We start from the raw sequence: 23566 nt of genomic DNA on the forward strand, positions 1-23566 counted from the left end.
GGAGTGGAAGTAGAAGGTGTCTTTGTGGCTTATTTTTCCACCATCTACTTTTGAGGGGTTTGATAATATTTCGATCAAGTAGCTATAGAGATAGGTAATGAACCCATCATCATGTAACTTGAGAACCAGATGAGGCAGAGGATTATGGTTGGTCTACCAACTGAGTCTGTTGAGATGGGAATGGATCTTTCAATACAGATGGAGTCCCCTTCAATAAACGACTAACTTCAACATGCCTGGGAAAATCCTTAGTATAATGATCTTCCTCACAAATAAGACAAGGATATTTTAGCTTTCGTTTAGAGGCATCATCAGCAGATGACTTAGGAGGATCCTGTTTCGAGGTATCAGATTTTTCTTTCCCTTTACCCTTCTTCTTACCTTTCGAGGCTTTATCCGTCACAGTAGACTGAACGACGTTAACCTCGAAGGTTTTACCAGGATTTGATGGATTTTTCGAAGGATGACTGGAACCAGTATTCGAAACAGATTTTTGCTTCGAAGAATCTTTAGTAGAAGTTTGAGATACTAATCCAATTATACCATCAATAGATGGAAAATCGGGAGACTTCGAAGAAGCTAGGTCCGAAGATGGCCTCGGAGCATCAGGAAACATTTCATATAGTGTGCCAGATTGGGAATAAACAAAATCTAAATACTGGGCACGAGAAATAGCCTAATCCTTAGTAACACAAACCACCCATTGCTATATCTACAACGATTTTGTTTACGAATGAATTGATAAACCATTCAGTCAACAACTCATCAGGGATTTCAAATTTCATGAGGCGACCCTGACATATCCATTCATGGATATGATCAGAGATATGGGTTGCGGTATCTTGTTTCATAGATGTAAGCAAGTGAGTAGTAGATTCATAAAAAAATGGTAGCTTGAAGTGGGTGAGGAAGGCCATAGCCAAAGAGTTGAAGTCTGCATAGGTACTATTGTCACCTTCTTAAAACAGAATTCCAGTTGTACAAAGAGGGCAAAAGAACAACGATGTTTGAAGCTATCTTACAAGCCATAGAATCACTCAAAGCTAAATCAAACACTATCTAATGGATATTTCTTGGAATTAGCTTTCCAATGGTATATGGAACTCTCCAAATGGACTCCGGAATCAAAAGTTAGAGTAGGTTGAAAGTTAGCCTTGAAAAGTAGAAAGCAAAGGAAAATGTTTAAGTTTAATCCCGGATCCCGCAAATCAGAGTTTTCTAAGGCTGAAGCAGGGGAGGTCAAAGAAAATTTGTGATCAGTGATTGGCGATATCGGCAATTAGTGATTGGAGGTCCATGGCACATAATTTATCAGTGAGCAGAGGTACAAGGCGCATCGACAATCAGAAATTGGTGATCTAACATATCGGCAGGCCCACAAATCGGCGATCACACCTTACAGCCATGTGACATATCAGTGATCGTAACCACCCAAACAGATCACAAATCAACAATCGACGATTTCAACTAGTCACTCTTAAGAAATCGCAAGAGGAATATGCCGATAAGTGTAAATCACCAGAAAGGGCCAAAAATGATTTGCAAAGGAAATCAACGAAAAACCAAGGGTAGGTGGACCTTTTCTCTCTCCTCTAGGGGGCCATGTGGCAGAATACTATTGGTCCCAATGGGGCCATATGGTAGCTAAAATCATCATGACGTGGAAGTACAAAACACACATGGCATGTTGATCTGACATTTTTAGGGGTCTTATGGGGGTATAACCGAGTGACACGTGTTTGCCCTCAGGGAGTGACATGTGGTAGTAATAACATCATTAATTGGTAATCGAAAATTAGGGGTAGCACTACATTGTGCATCACAAGGAATTCATTGATTGCGAACCTTTGATTGGGGTGAGCTCCATTAAGGAGGCTAGCCAATGGTCATGGGAAGAGCGAAGAACCAAGAGATAAGTAGGATAAGTGATTCCGCATATCAACAATTGCAAGTGTCAAAGGGAGAAAACAAAGGCGATGTTATGAAATTTTTGATTGTGATATCTAGCGTGGGCCCAATCAGCGTTTGGAGATCACAAGCTATAGTGGGCGCAAAATCTCCTTTATCCTTTTTTCAAGTGGGCCAGATCGCAACACGCATCAGAGATCGCAATGTTGGGGAGGAGGCACTAAAGGCGAGCATCAGAAATCACCGATATGTGGGATTCCATGTAATAAAGGAAAAAGACCCCAAGAGGGGAGTCCAAAGGTCCTAGCACCCGAGGACTAAGTGCCTGGTCATAGCCCTCGGTCACATGAAGCAAACGGGGTTAAAGTGGATCAGAATTCCCCTTTCGATAGGGAATTTTAATGGGAAATCCCGATGCGATAACTCTGCAATGCGGTAGTGCAGAACTTTAAAGGCATGATGGGTCAGTAGCTAGGAATTTAAGAGAGGAGATGGAGCATTCAAAAATTGGCATGGGTTGACCCTATAAGGCCCCTTGTGACATGAAATCAGGGTCGACACTGATAGAGTAAATGAAGACATGGAAGCTCAAGAGGACTTGATAATTCAGCATGGTGCTCCATGCAGAGGGAAGATGAAGTACCACCTCAGGTGACCTATTCTTCTATACTATGGCATGAAACTGATAGTTGACCACTCCCAGCTTTGAAGAACGAATGATTCAAGCAGTAAAGGCAGAAGTGAAGGGAATCAGTTGGGTGACACAGGAGGCCAGACCATGGGCAAGCAACAACCTGAAGCAAAGGCGATCCCGTGGATGGTCATGGAGGTATTTTGTTGGTGTTTTCATCTGATTGTTGATTTGTTTTATTATCCTGTAATGTGTCACCATTTTATGAAGCAATTAATATTTGATATTCATTTTTGGGAAACAGAGCCATCCCAGGCTGAGACATCTAGTCTATCTGACAGCTAATAATTGTATGAGACACTTTTTTTTAATTACTGTTGAATGCTCCCCTCTCCAGATAAATAGTGGGAAGCGACACTTCACAAAGGTTCAGAATCCTAAAGAAAGAACTACATGTTATTTCCGAGATGGTGTGGCTTTATGATATGCATATTTCAGAATATTAAGGAAATGGTGGTGATTCCTCCTTCGAGTACTATAGTATGTTACCCCTTTTTCAAATTCCATTATGTTCATGTTTCCCCTATGATTTCATGTAATCATAGTTGCTAGAAATGTTTCATATGTTCTTACAGATTCATTTGTATTGACTCGTCAATGCACGTGCCCGTATGGATCTTTGAGATTATATCTTTAAAATTGTGCTGCATGAATCATCACATCCAATCCTCTTTCATCCATTACGTCTACCTTTAACTCAAATACGTGTAGAATTCTTGATGTTTCAAGCTCTATGTGATGAGTGTAGAATTCTTGATGTTTCAAGCTCTAGGTGACGAGTTATTTTGTCTCCTAATCTTCTCTCATTGTTCCTCCAAAGTTTATTAAATTGTAGGTCCTCGAACTACTCGGCCTCCACTAGTTTATACATATATCTCTGAGAGTTGTATATGTGAGGAAGTACCAAAAATACATGGCTTATGCCTTTAGATGAATGAACCAACCCATGTTGTTTATATATATATATATATATATATAATATATATATATATATATATATATATATATATATATATATATATATATATATATATATATATATATATATATATATATATATATGTGTGTGTGTGTGTGTGTGTACAAAAGTATATGTGATGTCTCCAGCTTCCTGAGAATCATATGAGACACACAAAATCTAGATGTTCCAGGCACTGTTCTTGTAAGCAATCTGAGGTTGTCTCTAGAAGGGAAAACATCTTTTGGCATTGTTGTCGGGGAATGTATTGGAGGAATTTTCCCCCAGGATACGACAAGTTAAGAACTCTTTGTGTAGGTGAGCAAAGATGTTCTGATTGCATCCTTGTCACCTTGGTGACTCCACAAATCCCATTATCATTTATCATCTTGGCTTTTAGAAAGCCTCACACTCACTCAAATACCTCTCAACAGAAAAAACCCCATCGGTATTTGACCCAGAGAAATTAATTTTCAGGAGAGCCTGGAAAGAGAAAACTCCTACTACCTATGCTACTGTCTCATCATCCTTTGAAGCTTCCCCATCCATCTCCCAACACGTTGCCATTCACTGCTCAGACTTTACTCCTAAGATCCTTACATACCTCGCTCTCAATCTAGCCACTCCAACCACTGTGGTTTTGGCCCAAGTTCCTCCGACAAATATTAATCCCCCTCCATTAATTCAGATGGTTGTTCTAGGTTTCTTACTAAATAAATATGACCCTCTTGATTTACCTCAACCCCTAAGTGCTATGCCCCAATACTACCTAAATCTTTTGCCCAGGTTCAATAGGGAGGATGAAAACACTGCACAGAGACACATTGAAACCTTTTGTGCTTTTACTGAGAATGTAAATGTAGAACAACTGGATGTGGTCTTGATACTCTTTGTACAATCCCTTGATGGAGAAGCCAAAAAATGGTTTAAAGCCCTACCTAATGCCTCCATCACTACTTGGGAGGAACTCAAAAACTCTTTCACACAAAAGTGGGGTGAAAAGAGAAATCATGAGTATGTCCTCACCGAGTTAAATGCTATAAGGAAGAAGCCAGAAGAGGATAGTTCAAAATTCATAAGAAGGTTCAATAAGAAGTATAATAACCTACCTGGTGAGATAAATCATCCTCAAGCTATTGCTCACATCATATTTGTGGGAGCCTTTGAATCTGACTTTCGTTTTACCCTAAGAGAAAGGAAGTCTCACACTTTGGATCAACTCCAAGTTGATGCTCTCGATGTAGAAGCAAATTTCATTTTGGAAGGGAAGTCAAGACGTAAGGATCAACCTACTAAGAAGAAAAGGGGGAAAGAAGAAACATTCTCATCTGGTTAAGCTAAAGAATCACCAGATCTAAAGTGGGAAGAAATGGATAAACTCATCAAGAGTTTATTGTATAAGGTGGTGAAACTTGAGCTGGAAAACAAGAGTCTCCCAAAATAGAATGCTCAAGGTAACAACTGAGGTTATAACCCACAATACAGAAGGCCACCATTGCAGATACTTCAAAGGGAAAGAAAAGATCAACTCGATCAGATCCCTCCTCCTCTATATTTAGAAGATGATCCCGATGAACAACCATCAGATACACATGAGATGCAAGGAAACTTGTATTCCTCTTTCTTTGAAGAAGAACATGAAAACATGGCTCACCAAGAGAAAAGTAATGACAGACAAGCAACAATAAATGAGGAAGACATAGGTTATTATTGCAAATAGTTTGCAGATTTCATGCAAGCACAACTACACCAAAGGTATGATTTAATATCTTCAAGAAAGAGGTCGATGGAACCAAAATAACAAGAGGGAACTGCTCCCCAATATATTCCCTCGATGCTAGATAAAGGGAAAGGTAAGTTGAATCCTGACTCATCCAAGGTAAAAGTCTCCTCAAATAAGGAATGCAATAGCTCTGAGGAACACACGAAAGAGAAGGTACATGTTATGATAAAAACTACCAGTGATAAGGAACGAGAAGCAGAGATAGGAGGTGTAGAAAAGGGCCAGCCTACATTCAATCTTCAGAAGGAACTCAAAAAGGTAAAGATTCTTGTTCCTCTAATCGAACTTCTAAAGTAGCCCAATTATAAATCCCAAGTCTCTCAGTTCATGCGTCCATCCACCTCAGTGTTGACCCATGATTTTTTAAACCTTCAAGAAGAAAGACCTATGGTTGTGTTTGGGCCTCATGTTGAAGAACTTAATACATCCACTACACCCTTCTACATGACCTTGGTAATTCATGAACTCTTATTACATAACTACATGTTGGACTCTAGAGCCTCACATAACCTCATGCCCTTAGCCTTGATGGAACAACTCGGCTTGCAGATCACCAGGCCCTACAAGGACCTATACTCCTTTGACTCTAAGAGGGTCAAATGCTTGGGAATCATAAAATATTTGGTGGTAAACCTGGCTCAGATCCCTGCAAAGAGCATAGTCATGGACATAGTAGTGGCATATATTCCCCCTCGATTTGACATGCTCCTATCTAGGCCTTGGGGTTCCAAGGTGGGGGGCTCTATCAAATTAGATCTAACTTATGCCACTATTCCCACTTTTGGAGGTGAAGAAAGGAGGTTGTACAGAGAGTCCAGATTCATAAAAACTGTGACCCCAACTGAAGGTTCTAAGAATTCTCTAGAGTATGGAAAAGAAAGTGACCTCTACTGCATGTTCCTAGAAGAAGATGAGAACATCTTAGAATAAATACCAGTACATCTAACGATGTAGTTAGACCACCAATACATAGATGAAAACAAAGTGTGGAAATTATACTTTAACGCAGCAAATTCCAAAGAGGTAAATGGAGCAGGAGCATTTTTGGTATCTCCTGACGGCAGCTTGATACCCCTCTCATTCAAGATAGAGTTTGAGGCAACCAACAACGTGGCAGAGTATGAAGCATTTCTCCTTGGGCTACAAACAACAAGGAATATGAATATTCAATGCTTAACTGTTCATGGAGACTCTAAGATGATTGTAAAGTAGATCATAAATTAGTGCTAGGCTAAACACCCCAATTGAGGACTTACCGAAATGAACAATGGGATTTGATTGATAACTTCTTCCTAGCCTTTAATATCCAATTTCAACCCAATGAAGGAAAAAAATGGCTGATTCCCTTGTTATAGCAGCAAGAAATTTCAAAACCCCTCAAAATCCACTTCCTAGGTACGAAGTGGAGGTTAGATACAGACCCTCTATACCTGATAATGTCAAGAAATGGCAGGTATTCAAGGACAATGAGTAGGTAAAATGATTTATAGAAGTAGTTGGGGAGTTCATTAACCCAACCATTCATCAAGGAGAGGAAAAAGAGGCAGATCAATAACCCACTTCGTGGGAAGACACAGTGGCTAGACATAAAATTCTACAACTAAAAGGGAATACCATTCCTCATGGGCTAGTCCCACTGGAAATATTATTTAACAAGGATGATGTAGCCTCCAAACCAATGGCTCCAGAAATGGATGAACAAGTATAAGATTGCAATATTGGCTGAGAGGATGAACCCCTAACGATCAGACTATCAAAAGGAATCCCCTCGCAATGTAAACAAAGGTATTTAAATCTCTTCAAAATCTATAAGGATGTTCTTGCTTGGTATTATGAGGATTTAAAATAATTTTATACTAACATCATACAACATAAGATTCCTTTAAAGAGTGGAATAAAACCATGCAAGCAGAAGCTCAGGCAGATTAATCCACTCTTACTCCCCTCCATTGAAAAAGAAGTGAGGAAAATTCTATAGGCTAAAATCATAGTGCCTTTAAGGTACTCGGAGTGGGTGGCCAACTTAGTCCTAGTCTGGAAAAAGAATGGAGAAATAAGGCTATGTGTAGATTTTTGGAACCTTAACAGGGCATCATTGAAAGACAACTACCCATTGCCTAAGATGGATTACATATTGCAGAAGGTGGTTGGGTCGGTTAGAATGCCCATGATGGATGAGTTCTCTAGTTACAACCAAGTGACAGTCCACCCTAATGATTAGAAGAAGACCGCCTTCACCACCCCGTGGAGAACTTTCATGTATCTTCACATGCCTTTCGGTCTTATTAATGCAGGGGCCATGTTTCAAAGAAATATGGATATAAATTTTGTAGGGGAGAAAGACAAGTTCGTATTGGTATATTTGGACGATATCATAGTCTTCTCTAAGACCGATGAAGAACACATCCTCCACTTGAGGCTCACCTTTAAGAAATGAAAGAGGTATGGTCTTTCTTTGAATCCCAAGAAATCTTAGTTCGCCTTGAGTGAGGGGAAGCTACTAGGACACATAGTAGCGCAAGGAGTGAAAATAGATCCTAATCGAGTTGAAGCTATCAGTCACATTCCTATACCTAGAAATAAGAAAGAGGTCCAAGCCTTTTTGGGGAGAATCAATTTCTTGAGAAGGTGCATACCCAACTATGCAAAAATAGTGAAGGGTGTTACAGATATGCTAAAAAAGGAAAATGAAGTCAAGTGGAGCCTTGCCCCATAAGATTATTTTACTAGAATTAAAGAAGCTTTGGCTAAAGCACCAATACTAGTTAGCCCTGACTACTCAACTCCTTTCTATATCTTTTCTTTTGCTTCTACACATACTATTGTCACAGTTCTACTATAGAGGAATAAATATGGTTATGAACAACCCATCGCCCTCTTCAGCTAAGTCCTGAGGGATGCTGAGCTGAAATATAAAATCTTGGAGAAACAAGCCTATGCACTAGTCAAAGATTTGAAGGCATTTCGAGTGTATGTGCTACAATCAGAAATCACAGCATTTGTCCCAACAACAACGGTCATGGACATCCTTTTGTAAGGAGACAATGAAGGAAAAATGGGTAGGTGGATAGCAAAGATACAGGAATATGAGTTAGACATAAAGCCTACTAAGCTCATAAAAGGCCAAGGGTTGGCCAAGGTTTTATTAGAATCTAATTGCCAAGCTTTGGGGATAAACTTGATAACAAAGGAACTCAGAACATAAGTTCAGTAGAGCGAGATTAAAACATCAAAGAAAAATATCTATGCTAAATATGAGGGATCACCCTCGTATAAGAATATCATCCATTATCACTTATTCCTAAGGTTCCCACTAGGGTTAGTTAAATCTAAGTGCAGAACTTTGAGACTGCACGCCCAAAATTATATCATATCCAATGGTCAACTCTACTGGAAGGACTCGGTGCGAGTTTTTTTGTTATGTTTGGTAGAAGGTGAAACTCATAAAGTGATTGGGAATTTCACGGAGGAGTTTGTGGAGGTCATTACAGTTGGAAGGCCACAGCTCACAAAATCCTCAAGGCAGGATTCTACTAGCCTACACTATTTGGAAATGTTCATTTACAAGTCAGGTCATGTCTAAAGTGACAAGGCTTTGTTGAGAGACAAAAGCTTTCTCCTCTTCCCCTTATCCTAATGCATGTGGAAGGACCCTTCAGACAATGGGGACTAGACTTCATAGAAGAGATAAACCCACCTTCTAGTGGCCAACATAAGTGGATATTAACGACCATAGATTATTTCACCAAGTGGGTAGAGGCCATCCCAGTCAGAAATGCCACGGACTCATTGGTAATCAAGTTTATAGAGGATAACATATTAGCTCGCTTTGGTTGTCCTATCAAAATTATCACTGATAATGCTTAAGTCTTCAAATCTGCAATATTAACCAACTTCTGCCAGAAATTCAATATCATCATTGGGCACTCCACTACCTGCTATCCTCAAGGTAATGGCTTAGCTGAGTCCTCAAACAAAACTGTGGTGAGAGTGCTAAAGAAGACCATCACCAAGAATCAGAGGAACTGGGACACCCAATTGAAGTTTTCCCTCTGGGCTAATCGAGTGACTCCTTAACGATCCACTGGAAAATTGCCTTTCGAGATAGTGTGTGGAAAAGCTGCAATATTCCCAATCCAATTAGCAATGCCAGTGGGAAAGTTACTGCAGGAAGATGAGGAAGGTCGAAGTGCTTTGACACGAAGGATAAACCAACTAGTCGAACTTCATGGAATTAGAGAACAGGAGGGGAATAAATTGGAAAATTACCAAGAGAAGATGAAATCGTTGTCTGACAAGAAGGCCAAGGATCAACCTCTTCAACCAGGAGATTTAGTTCTCCGATGGGACGTCCGACGGGAAGAAAAAGGAAAACATGGAAAGTTTGATCCACTTTGGTTCAACCCTTTCAAAATTTCAGAAGAGAAAGGAAATAATACATACCTGCTAGAAAATCTATATGGTGAATCATTGGAATTGCCAATAAATCTTTATTTCATCAAACTCTATTTTCAGAATTGAAGGTACCTGTATTACACCCATTGTAAATACTGGTGTGTGTATTGTAATTATGATTTGGATTTAAACAGGAACGGAAAAAAAACAGAGATAACCATATACACAAAGATGCAGCGGAAATAATACTTCATTTCATTAATGTAAAATACTGAAATATGCTTACAAACAAAAATGGAAATAAACCAGCTAGGGCGATGGTAGCTTATCTCTGAGAAGAGATGTGGTGGCTACATGCCTTTGAAATGTGTTACAATGAGGCTTGAAGGTCTATTTATTGTTGAGAAATAATGGAAATCCCCTAACATCCCAAAACCTAACCCTAGAAGATGAAACGCCAAATTGTGGGCCCCGTTTGGGTAAGTTGGTACATCAACTTCCCGGGGTCGTAACTTTGGCATACGATCTCCATTTGACGCGTACAATAGCTCGTTAGAAAGGTCTATCCGAGAACTACAACTTTGGGAAGAGAAACATTCGTCCATGGACCCATGTTACTCCTATATTTCCCAAAAAACATCAATCAGGGCCTCAAAACAGCTCCGGAAGTTCAGGACCCGAAAAAACTACTAAAAATAGTAAATTGTGCTACAATTACGAAAACTAAAAAAAATTGAAAGAGACAGTTGTGGGGGTCCAAATGGGATAAGTGGGTGGACACCAACATCCACTTGGATCATTCCTCCCTCCTTAGGAAGCAATGGTCCCCATTGCGTTGAGTTCCTCCATCTGCTCAACTTGATCCTTGGTGAGCTGTTATGCAATCTCGAGTGTGTCCAGTGATGGTGGGAAGCATGGTCGAGGGTGGTACACATTGAACACTCGATGAAATCAAAGGAATGGGGGAATGCTATGCTTCAAAGAATTGTTTCCCGTAGCCTTGGTACTGGTGTAAGGACCATGTCGGAGTGGTCTGAGTTTTTGATGGGCTCTTGTAAGGCGTTCTTTCTGCAGATGCAACTAGACTTTTCTGCCCACTTGAAGCTTGTGTGGTACCCCTGTGGGTGAGGAGAAGTTGTTCCTATGTTCTACCATGACCGTATCCCTTTGCTGCTGCTGTTGTGTGGAGGCACCCTTCGCGGGGTTAATGGATGTAGCAACGATCGTCCCCTTAATTTGGGAGCGAACTAGATAGAAAATGAATTTCCTAGTCTGGGAGATGAGCTTGCTGCCTTTCTTGGCAGTGATCAAAGAGGTGGCGGTAGGTGGGGCTACCTATGGTATCCTATATAATGAATTATTCAAAGAAACAATGATAGCATGAGGCCTTGACTCATACACAACATGTCGCCTCCACAAGTATGGCTGGCCTAACAGTACATTTCAAACATCCATAGATGTAACATCACACAATACCTCGTCTGTGAAGGGCTTGATGTTGTAGGGAAGGTGGCACTGCTGGCGAAATTTGAGATCTCGTCCTTCATGAAGCCACCCGATACTGTACGGCTGCGGGTGTGGTGTAGTCGGTAGGCCCAACCGCTTCACGACCTTTGCTGAAATGAGGTTCTTTTGGCTACCACTGTCGACAATGAATTGTAGTAGCGAACCCTTCACCCACATCTGTGAGTGGAAGAGACGTTCCCCCTCCTCTAGATCTTCAAGCTCATTCTTCTAGATCTTGGTGGTGGCAACAATGATGTTGGGCTCCGCATCAATGATCTGTTTCCCTTTTTCATTCCCCTTGTCAGGTTCTGACTCAGGGTTGGAACATGCATCTAATTCTGAAGCCTTCAACTTGGCCACCAACAACTGCTTGGTCCAACGCTCACTTGTGTTATGAGTGGTACTCTTGTGGAACTCACACCACTTTCCTGTGTCCTTCTTCGACTTCGTGGTGTTGTTCTTTTCTTGCGGCTTCGACGATTTGTCTTGGGTCACCTCGCCTTGGCTTTGTCCTTTGGTCTTCGGATTTGCAGATCCAAAGTCTCGCTTCTTCTGTTTGAAATATTGCTCGATTTTGACAGCGTATCGGTACACCGTGCCAAGCGAGCAGATGTTCAGGAACTCCATCTCTACTTGGATGTATCTGTGTAGGCAACCATGATATTTGAGTACCAAATGTAGCTCAGATTCCTTGATACCCAACTGTGTGCGAAGGGTATGAAAAATTTTTGTGAACTTTGGCACATTTTGGTCCCTTCCCTGTTGCAGTGTGGTCCATTTGATGTATTTGTCCTCATAGTTTTTGACAGGGTAGTACTGCTCCTTGAAGACATCACGGAATGAATCCCAAGTGGGTGCGGCTGAAAATAGTGAGCTCATACTTTCATTCTTCTGCTCGCAATAGGTTTCCCACCAGTCCTTGACGTGGGGGGTTGCTTTGAGAAGAGCGAAGATAATCTTCTCTCGACTCGAAAATTCATGAACATAAAAATAACCTTCTAGTAGATTTAAACATTTATCTATGGCATCTGCATCAATCTGACCCTTGAATATGGGTATTTCAAAATTACCTTGTACCTTAAATGGTGTGGCATTTCCAGAGTAGCTGTTGGAAGCCGATGCGTCGCCTCTGGGTAGCTGCTGAAGGATCTGCGCAAAGTTGTCCATCATTGCGTTCCTTTGTCACTCGAGGGCTTCTTCGAGCAATATTTTGATAAGATCTCTTGCCACCTCATCTTTCTTCTCATCCACCATGGGAGGCCGTCAAGATTTGCGAGGCTGGCCTTGCAAAGGTTCGACTAGTTCAAGCCCTAACTCCTTATATCCCAACCTCGTTGGGGACATGCAAAGAAAAACAGAGAAAAAGCAGACCGCTCTAATACCACTGATCCGGATTTAAATAGGAACGCAACAAAATACATAGATAACTATATACACACAGATGCAATGGAAATAATACTTCATTTCATTAATGTAAAATACTGAAATATGCTTACAAACAAAAATGGAAATAAACTAGCTAGGGCGATGGTAGCTTATCTCTGAGAAGAGATGTGGCAGCTACATGCCTCTGAACTATGTTACAATGAGGCTCTAAGGCCTATTTATTGTTGAGAAATAATGGAAAACCCTTAACATCCCAAAACCTAACCCTAGAAGATGAAACGCCAAATTGTGGGTCCTGTTTTGGGTAAGTTGGTACATCAACTTCCCGGGGTCGTAACTTTGGCATACGAACTTCGTTTGACGTGTAAAATAGCTCGTTAGAAATATCTATTCGAGAACTACAACTTTGGGAAGAGAAACATCAGTCCATGGACCCATGTTGCTCCTAGATTTCCCAAAAAACGTCGTTTAGGGCCTCAAAACGGCTCCGGAAGTTGACCCGAAAAACTGCTAAAAATAGTAAATTGTGCTACAATTACGGAAACTGAAAAAAAATGAAAGAGATAGTTGTGGGGGTCCAAATGGGATAGGTGGGTGGCCACCAGCATCCACCTGGATCAAATTATTATATGAAATTTCTAGTTTCTGTTGAAAATTCCACTTTCAGAAAATTATCGTTTGTTTAGAAAAGACTTCATTCCCAAAATAGAAGTTCATAGTTTGTAGGTTCTCAACACATTGCAATCCAATGCCCTATCCCCAAGTGAAGCCAATGTTGTCAACTTCTGAAAAGAGAGTTCTAGTTGTACAAAGAGGGAAAAATAACAGATATATTTGGAACTAGCCTCCAATTCATAGAAGCACTCAAAGCTAAATCAGACACCATCCAATGGATAGTTCTTAGAATTATCATTCCAACGGTATATGGAACTCCCCAAATGGACTCCAGAATCAAAACTTAGAGCAGGTTGAAAGTTACCCTTGAAAACTAGAAAGAAAAGGAAAATGTTTAAGTTTAATCCTAGATCCCACAAATTGGAGTTTTCTAAGGCTGAAGTAGGGAAGGTTAGAGAAAACTTGCGATCAGGATCACTGATATCAGCAATCGGTGATTGGAGGTCCATGGTACATAGTTTATTGGCGATTAGAGGTCCAGGGCACATCGACAATTAGAAATCGGTGATCTAACATATCGGCAGGCCCACAAATCGGTGATTGCACCTTACAACCATGCGGCATATTGGTGATCAAAACCTCCCAAATAGATCACAAATCGACAATCGACGATTTCAACTGGTCACTTTTAAGAAATCATGGGAGGAATATGCCGATAAGTGTAAATCATTGGAAAGGACTGAAAATAATTTTCAAAGGAAATCAATAAAAAACCAAGGGCATGTGGACCTTTTCTCTCTCCTCCAGGGGGCCATGTGGAAGCTGACATCATCATGATGTGGCAGTACGGAGGATACGTGGCATGTTGATCTGACATTTTCAGGAGTCCTATGGGAGCATATCTAAGTGACACGTGTCCCCCCCTCAGGGAGCGAAACGTGGCAGTGATGACATCATCAATCGACAATCGACAATCACAGGTAGCATCACAAGGAATTCGCCAATTGTGAACCTTCAATTGGGGGGATCTCCATTAAGGGGGCTAGCAAATGGTCATGGGAAGAGTGAAGAACCAAGAGCTAAGCAAGACAAGCGATCCCGCATATTAACAGTTGCAAGTATCAAAGGGAGCAAAAAAAGACGATGTTATGAAATTTTCGATTGCGATATCCCAGGTGGGCCCAATCAGCGTTTGACGATCGCAAGCTATAGTGGGTGCAGACTCTCCCTTATCCTTTTTTCAAGTGGGCCAGACCACATTGTGCAGCGAAGATCGCAATGTTGGGGAGGAGGCACCAAAGGCGAGCATCAAAAATCACTGATATGTAGGATTCCATGTAACAAAGGAAAAATACCCCCAGAGGGGAGTCCAAAGTCCCTAGTGCTTGAGGACTAAGCACCTAGTCATAGCCCTCAATCACATGAAGAAAAAGGGGCTAAAGTGGACCAAAATACCCCTTCCCGTAAGGAATTTTAATGGGAAATCTCGATGTGATAACTTCGTGACGAGGTAACGCAGAACTTAAAGGCATGGTGGGTCAGAAGCAGAGGCATTTAAAAGAGGAGATGGAGCTTCCATGTAAGGTCCCTTGTGACATAAAATCGGGGTCAACACTGACAGAGTAAATGAAGACATGGAAGCTCGGGAGGATTTGATGATCCAGCATGGTGCTCCATGCAGAGGGAAGATGAAGTATCGCCTCAGGTGACCTCTGCTTCTGTACTATGGCAAGAAACTGATAGTTGACCACTCCTAGCTTTGAACAATGAATTATTCAAGAATTAAAGGCAGAAGCGATGGAAATCAGATGAGTGACACAGGAGACTAGACCATGGGCAAGCAACAACCTAAACTTGAGCCCTTTTAAGCTAGATGATATATGTACGCTGGAATCATATTTGTCTTTAATCTTTTACTGATACTCTTTAACCTATTACCCTTTGACCATGTTTACCTGTTTCATCTGGCTACCATTTAGATTTACTGTGGTAACTTATAGTAAATCTGTCATTTTTTCCCACCATTCATCTTCAGGTAATTTTACCTTGAACATCCTTCTATATATCTCGTCTACCTCAGTGTATTGGGCAAATTTTGGCTTAGTGACAAATAGATGTTTCATCTCATGCTCTAGGAAGAATAGATTTTCTAAAGTATCATATAATACTTTTCCTGTTGGCAATGCTTTGACTCTAGAAGTGCTCACCTATTCCTTGGACAATTTCTTTAATATGTCAACATATTCCAATTGGGTCATAAGTTTGTCATGGATGACCATGGGACTTGGAAGGCCTTTCTCCCTCAAAATTTGAAACTTTGACATGAATCTGTCAATGCCAACCTGCATGTTATGGCATTTTTTCTCTAGGTTAAGAATAAGGTTTCTTTTAGAAAGAACCTTTTTTATTTTAATGATGGCTTCAGTTCTATCCTCCACACCAAGCTCATTTAGTTCATGCCTATTCTTGTTATTCAAGAAATTGATGAGTTGATTAGCATCCTCAGGCTGGTCTCCTAGGTCTTCCTTTAACTTTTGTATTGCTTCGGTGGCCACTTTCACCAATTCTGTTTGCTCAAATATTACTTGAATTGATGGCTAAATATCATTGACAAAGTCAATGATATTGGCCCAGAGCATCTCCTTAGTCTGTCCTAGTGGATTTTTCAAAGTTAAATCTTTTTCAAGGAACTTAATCCTCTCACCCATCCTTAGGGATTTCTGTGCTTCTTCTTTCTGCTGTATTTGGGCAAGCTTACTGTCAGTTTGTAGGCTTTCCATTTTCCCCTTAAGATTTTTTAGCTCTGTTGCCTGGATGGACATTCCTCCATGGCATTCACTAACTCTGTTGTCTTCTCTGTTGAAGCACCTGCTGATCCAGGTGGATATTGGTGGCCACTCGCCAATTCCAGTGGGACCCCCACCATTGCTTCTTTCAGTTTTTCAGTTTCCTTAATTATAGCACAATTTACTATTTTTAGTATTTTTTCAGGTCCTAAACTTCCAGAGCCATTTTGAGGCCCTAAATGACGTTTTCTTGGAAATCTACTGCTAACGATTTTTTTTCTAAAATTGTATTTTTTATCGTAGTCCTCGGAGATATCTTTCCAACGGGCTATCATGCACGTCAAACAGAGATAATATGACCAAGTAGCGACCCCGAGAATTTGGTTGTCCAACTCACCCCAACGGGGCCCATAAACTCTTGGTGTTACATCTCCTCGGGTTAGGGTTTTGGTTGTTTAGGACCCAAAAAACTACTAAAAATACTAGATCACCTGCTGTTGTAGACTTAGTTGTGACTGGCAGTGCTATGACAGGAGGAGATATTGGTGCCAAGGATGCTGCCAGTGTTGAGGGAACTGCAGTTGTTACTGTGGGAATGGAAGTTGTGGAAGTGGTGGCCAATTCACTTTGTTTGGACTGAATCAATGTGTCCAATTCTTTCTCTATTTGTTTCAACTGGTCATTTAGCTTAAGGACCAAGTCCATAAGCTCTTCTTGTCTTTTTTGTGTTTCCAAGACTTCTGCTGTTTGTGGATGACGTAATGGTGGAATTTTGAGTTGCTTCTTCAAAGTAGCTATGTCATCATTCTTCTTCTTTATCAACTTTTCAGTGGCCTTTACATCTTTGGGATCGTGTCCCAACTCAATGATTAAGTCCTCTAAGGACTTGATTTTGGTGTATTTTGCCTGTGAAGAGGCCTTCTCCAATTGGAACTGAGCTGATATATTATTCAGGGAGTTCTGCAATTGGTGGGCTGCAATGGATTTCCTTGTCAAGGTGGAGTAAATCATCTCCCCTGCCTATCTGTGCAACTCAATCTGGTCAATATGATGTATGTCCTTTGCCAACATTTCAAAATCTATCTTCTGGAAGTCAGCTATTGATTTTGGTTGTTGAGTAGTGGGTTTCTTGAATGTCATTTTCATTTTGCCTTCTTTCACATCATAGGCTAACATCAGCTTTGCCTGGTTGGTTGGTGCCATCTTGAGGTACTGTTCATAAGTCTGGGCCTTTAGCCTCTCATTCCTGGCTTTGATGTCCTTGTACCTTTCTCTGATATCTTGATCTTTGTCTGCTAACATCCCAAATGAGGACACTTCAACACTCTGTTGCCTCTCCAACATCTAAGTATGAGATGTGGAAGGTTCTGGTATGCCCCCAGAAGGAGTAGCAGGCCTACTTCTTTCTTTCTCTGTGCTGGTGGCCTCCACTATTTCTTATGTGAATTCTTACTTCGAAACAAGATTTAACCTCTGCCTTTTGACTAGGCTAGTTTCTGCATATGTTTGTATGGTTGCTCTGCCTGATGTAGTGGCCTCCTCCCTATTCCTTTTGAGGCTTCTTTCCTCATTTAGGGGAGTTTGCAAGTTAGGGGGAGTACTCATATTGGGATAATGTGTACCTATTTGACCTAATTCCTCTGATAGGTTTGGTTTCTTTGATTCTTCTTGTACCTGGGATTCTTCTTCCATGTGTTGTTCACTGTGTGCATGTGATTCTCCTGGCACCAACAGGAAAGAACCTTCATCAAGTCTTTTCTCCAGATCAATTAGTGCATTTGCAACAGAAACTTTAGTGCTATCTCTGTCCACTAGAGTATTCTACACCCATTCCAATTGATTTGCATATCTCTCTATATCAGGGATTTGGTGGTGAATGAAGGGAGTCATTTTATTTTTCTGTATTCTGTTGCATATGAAGTCACAAGGATCATATTTCCACATGAAGCTTTGTTTTAGTTTGAGTCTCTGAAGGATATCTTCTGCTTCTCTTCCAGCTTCTCTGCTATTGCATACAAAGGGGCCTAGTTGATCTTTGATTCCTAGTTGGGCCTTATTTTTGGATTTAACAAAATGTACCCCATCTGAGTTGATTATCTTCTTGTAGTACTCCAGAGCAAATAACCTCATTGGGAGGTATTTGGGCAGTTTATATGGGCCAAATCACAGCCATAGATCCTGATTTCTGTGTGATTTTGGTAGAAGTACCAATCTCCCACTTTGTGTTGTTTTGATAGCTGCAGGATCCTTCTGATGTCTGAACTGAGAGGAGGACTTCCTAGGAGCATGGTCACTACTGGATATACAAAAAGATCTATGAAGACTATATATGGATATGGGGAATCATGCTTATGTATCAAAGGAGTCCAAAAAATTACTGACCTAGGATGACCTTTAGTGTCAATCTTTTGGACAGTGAATGGGAACTTGTCAGCTTGATAGTATAAGAAAAGGTGGTATAAAACTGAAGAATATTTAAGCACTCTTTCATTATTCATTCTCAAAAATTGTTCATGCATCCTATCAGCTATGTACTTGGCATAATCATACATGACAGCAGGGGGCTATCCTGAAGTAAAAATGGACATGAAGGCTAAAATGATTTCATCTATGTACTCATTGGTGGTATAGCCTAAAACACAAGAGATCATTGCTACTATATCCTGACCAAATGGGGAAAATATGGTAGCCATGTATGAAGGGGGTTCTGTTGGGACATGCTTTCCCTCCCTCATGAAGGCCGGAATCATTTCAGTAATCTTGGCATTCGTAAGCTTGGGAAATTGGTCTAGTAGGTCTCCAATGGAAATAGGGGTTAAGTTCTGCCCTGGTTGTAGTTGCAACATTTCATTGATGGACTCAACAGTGATTGTGAAAATTATGGTGTGGTCAGGGGACATCACTGCTCTTTGATTGGGAATGTAGTTTGTATGGCAATAATGGGAAATCTCTAGAAAGATGTGCACCTCAAGGAATTGATACTTGGGAAAATCAGACTCCCAAAGACCTATTTTATTAGCTTGGTTTAGGTATTGGTCCTTGTATTGGCAGTACAGTTTGATAGGGGATTCAAGGATAGAGGTGTCCTTGATTTGGAAGTCTTTATCAGCAAGGGGAAGGTGATCCAAGTCCAGGTGAGGAGTAGTAATTGGCCTGACATCCATGGCAATAGGGGCAGACATTCTTAGTGCTTTTGGATTTAAGAATGGTGGACAAAAATTACCGTTTCTTGAGGGTAGTGGGGTTTTTCAATCAATTAGGGCAACTAGGTTCCAATATAGAGTAGTCTTGGGTCATTGTGCAGTTCTTTTACTTAATTTCTTATTAATTCCAAGCAATGCAAGTAACTAGTTCAAATTTAGACAAGGTTTCAAATGAATTTTGGGTTAAATACTTGGAATTTGGGGAAAATTAGCTCTTAACAGGTTGACGGGTGACTGTGCACAGTCGAAAAGTTCTGCATGGGCTGGAAGGTGAATTGAGTGTTCTATGGCACCTTCAAGTTGGCAAATGGACGTAGGTTGACAGGTTCATCGTTGTGCAGGTGCATGCATCACCGTTTCAGTTGAATTCATGATAAAACAAATGATTTCAGGGTTTTTAGCTTTATTAACAAAGTCAACGTTTGGCGGGTGTTTGGGGAATAGTGGTAATTTTAGCGTTTAGCGGAGTGATGTGATTGTTTTTGTGTTTAGTGAAGGGGACGTAAGCAGGTTTTTTCGCACTTCTTGTGTGCGTTGGGTGGTTTTGGGGGGAGGTCGCCTGATTCCACTCATCAGGCGCCATTTCGCATCAGGGGCCCAAGGGAAAACAACCCATTTCAGGCTGGTAAAGTTCGGGTTTTAGGCCCGCCCGAATTGGCTAATAGCCTTCGGATCAAATGGGAGGCGATTGCATGGTGATCAGGTGTAGGAGTTGTACAGGGGGTAATGGAGGGGCTCGACTGATGTTTAAGTATAGCAGGATGTAATTAAATGACGGATTAACGCGAGGTTAGGGCATCGTGGTTATTAATAGAAGATTAACTTTTAATTAATCGCAGATCGATTAATTACATGAGTCATCGGGGTTTAGGTATAGTATAGTTTATATTTCAAACTAGGCTAGGGATATTAAATCTTAAAGGGATTTAAATATATACAGGAAAAGGGAAATTTCGGGAATTAATACATATAATTAAAATTAGAAGTTAATATGAATATTGCGGAAAATGGATTAGCGTTAAGTATAATGTGTATTTATAACTTATTTGCTTTTCACATAAAAACATTATGACTTAGGCTTAAAGTATTTTTGAGGGTTTTTTAGGAAAAAGGGTTTACATGGGAGTAATTACTTTTCCTTAGGAAAAATGGTGTTTGATCTTTAGAAAAGGGATTTATTTGGGAAAATGAGGGAGAGTGAAGGGGGTGAATGTTATGAGGGGTTTTTAGTACTTAAGATTTATAAGTCATTGAGTCGAGGGTCCGGTCCCTCCAGAAGTCAAAGAAATGCTCTGAGCCCCTTTGACTTAAGATTTTGGGTACTTAAAACTTATTGTGGGAAATTAGTTAAGTAAAAAGTGAAATGAATGAGGGAAGTTAATTAATTGCCTTTGTAAGTTTTACATATGCTCAATTTCCCATTTACATTTGGAACTTTCATGATGACAATGATTAATATGCTTTTTTGTGTCACAATCATCATAATTTCTGCAACCTTTCTTCTACTTACCCATCTACTCACCCTACCATTTTTACTTCTCTTTATTAGGGTGCACTTAAGCTGGAAAACCCTTATCAAAACATTTTTCTTTTCTTTTACAATAGTAATCTAACTAAGTCTAACCTTATTACATCCAAGGGCTCAGATTAAACAGTTGAGCTCCTTTTATTTACTCTACCTATCTACTTATCTGCCAAGATTACACTGTTTGGTCAGATCTTTATTCTCTATTTATAGACATGAAATTGAAAACATGAAATAGCCAAGCTTAAACATTTTGACTATCATGGATTGTGGCATAGGTTACAAACTGCACACAATCATTTATTTTGTACAAAAAGTAAATAGTAGTGGCATTTTGACTTGCACACTTTCATGGTCTTTTTTCTTTTCTTGGGGTTCATATTTTCCATCTTTTTTGACGTTTTTAATTCTTTTTGTCCTTTGATTTTCTTTTAGGACATACCCTCTTTACATTTTTTAATTTTTTCAATATGGAAAACATTTGCAGAAAGCAAAGGTATGTACATATTACAGGTTTAATCTCAACCATTCAAAAATTATGACTCCTATTGGTATAGGAACCTAACAGTAATTACTATTCAATGCTCCCCTCTTCAGATAAATAGTGGGAAGAAACACTTCACAAAGGTTCAAATCCTAAAGAAAGAACTACATGTTATTTTTGAGACGGTGTGACTTTATGATATTCATCTTTCAGAATATTAAAGAAATGGTGGTGATTCCTCCTTTGAGTACTATAGTATGTTACCCCTTTGTTAAATTCCATTATGTTCATGTTTCCCCTTTGATTTCATGTAATCGTAGCTGCTAGAAATGTTTCATGTGTTCTTATAGATTCATTTGTATTGACCCGTTAATACACGTTCATGTATGGATATTTGAGATTATATCTTTAAAATTGTGCTCCATGAATCATCGCATCCAATCCTCTTTCATGCATTACGTCTACCTTTAACTCTGATAAGTGTAGAATTCTTGATGTTTCAAGCTGTATGTGATGAGTGTAGAATTCTTGACGTTTCAAGATCTATGTGATGAGTTGTTCTATCTCCTAATCTTCTCTCATTATTCCTCTGAATCTTATTAAACTGTAGGTCCTTGAACTACTCGTCCTCCACTAGTTTATACATATATCTTTGAGAGTTGTATATGTGAAGAAGTACCAGAAATACATGGCTTATGCCTTGTACAAAAATATGTGATGTCTCCAACTTCTTGAGAATCATATGAGACACACAAAATCTAGATGTTGCAAACACTAGTCTTGTAAGTAATCTGAGGATGTCTATGGAAGCGACAACAAGTACCTCGAGGCAACTCGATGTATCACTTTGCGGCAGCACCTGTCAAGATTCATTGAAAGAGGTGGAGACAAATGGAATCATCAATGTATGAATTAGAAGAATACCATAAGTGATATGTCATCACATGGGCTTGAGGGTCCTCTTTAGGGTTTCCTTTAAATTTGGGGAAATCACTTGGAATTTTAGTGGGAACTGGAGCTCAATATGGTGAATGAAGAATTGGATCATTAGTCGCGTCAATATTAGGTTGACTCACTCCAACCATGTGAGGTTGTGATCCACTCACATGGATTCCACCAGACACAAGAGGAAAGTTGGGATTTTGTCCCCCAGGCTGTGAATAAGGTGGTGGTACATTCTATCCACTTGATGAAGGGACTGTGGAACTTACAGGTGCATAAACTGAAACTATCGGTTACACCATAATGAAATTTTGAAATGACGGTAACATTTATGTCGGAATCGTTGATTGAATCAGAACTGAAGTGACAATAGTTTGTACAGGTATCTGAGGGGTCACGTTAGGAATAAATGGAACAGAAGTAGGCATAGCATTTGATGAACAAGTTGGATTTTGGTATAAGGAATAAGCATTGGGAGTTCCTGAAACTAATTGAGCCAAGGTCGTATAACCATGTGGAAGCATAGGCCCACTATTTTCAAGAGGCAATTGAGATGGAACTCTTCCTACATAAGGAAACACTTCCGGAGGAAAGTCATATTAAAACTCATTATCAACATTAGGAGTGTGTGTGGTGGAGACTTCTGGAGGACCTTGAGGAGAGGTTGGAATCTCACCTTCTGAAGCCATAGGTGGAAACAGCTGGCAAGGAGGAATCTAAGACAGACAAGGAGATAACTCCAAAGGAACAACAGATCGATCGTATGGACTATAAGGATGTACAGGAGATATCACAAATGGATCAAATAACAGATTCGAAGGGTATAAAACAAACCTCTATGGACTCTCAGGGGTTTCTAGATCATACTCATGAGATGACGATGAATCTCGTTGTGTAGGACAAGAAGAAAGGGGTTGGATGGTTAGGACAATTCCAAGTTCAAAGCCTTGAGCTTCAAGTGACTGCAAAAGTTCAGGGTGAACTCCTTGTGAAGACCCTTCAGTATTAGAGAAAGAAGGGGAACTATGAGGTAAAATCAATGGTTCATCCATGGTGACTTTCCCTCAAGAGAAGAAGGAGAAGATATGATTCATTGAGGGTTGGTTAAAATTAAAATTTACAAGGAATTTACTCAATATGGGGCCAGGAAGCAACTGCATGGGTTCAACATGTTATCGTTGGTAGTTAATTTTATGACACAAAACAAAAAATAAATAAAAAAGAGTAATGTTAAGCAAAAGAGTTTACCAAGTATCTGTAAACCGTTATATACACCTTATCCAAAACCAAGGGCTTGACGTACGACGATCAATCTCCCCGAATGTTGTGTTTGGTGTATCACATTTACAAGGTGGTTGGCTCGGTTACTTGTGGCTAAAAGATA

Source organism: Pinus tabuliformis, chromosome Q, assembly GCF_031772625.1.
Source record: "Pinus tabuliformis cultivar Carrire ecotype Pingquan chromosome Q, CPIR1, whole genome shotgun sequence".
Classification (NCBI taxonomy): Eukaryota; Viridiplantae; Streptophyta; class Pinopsida; order Pinales; family Pinaceae; genus Pinus; species Pinus tabuliformis.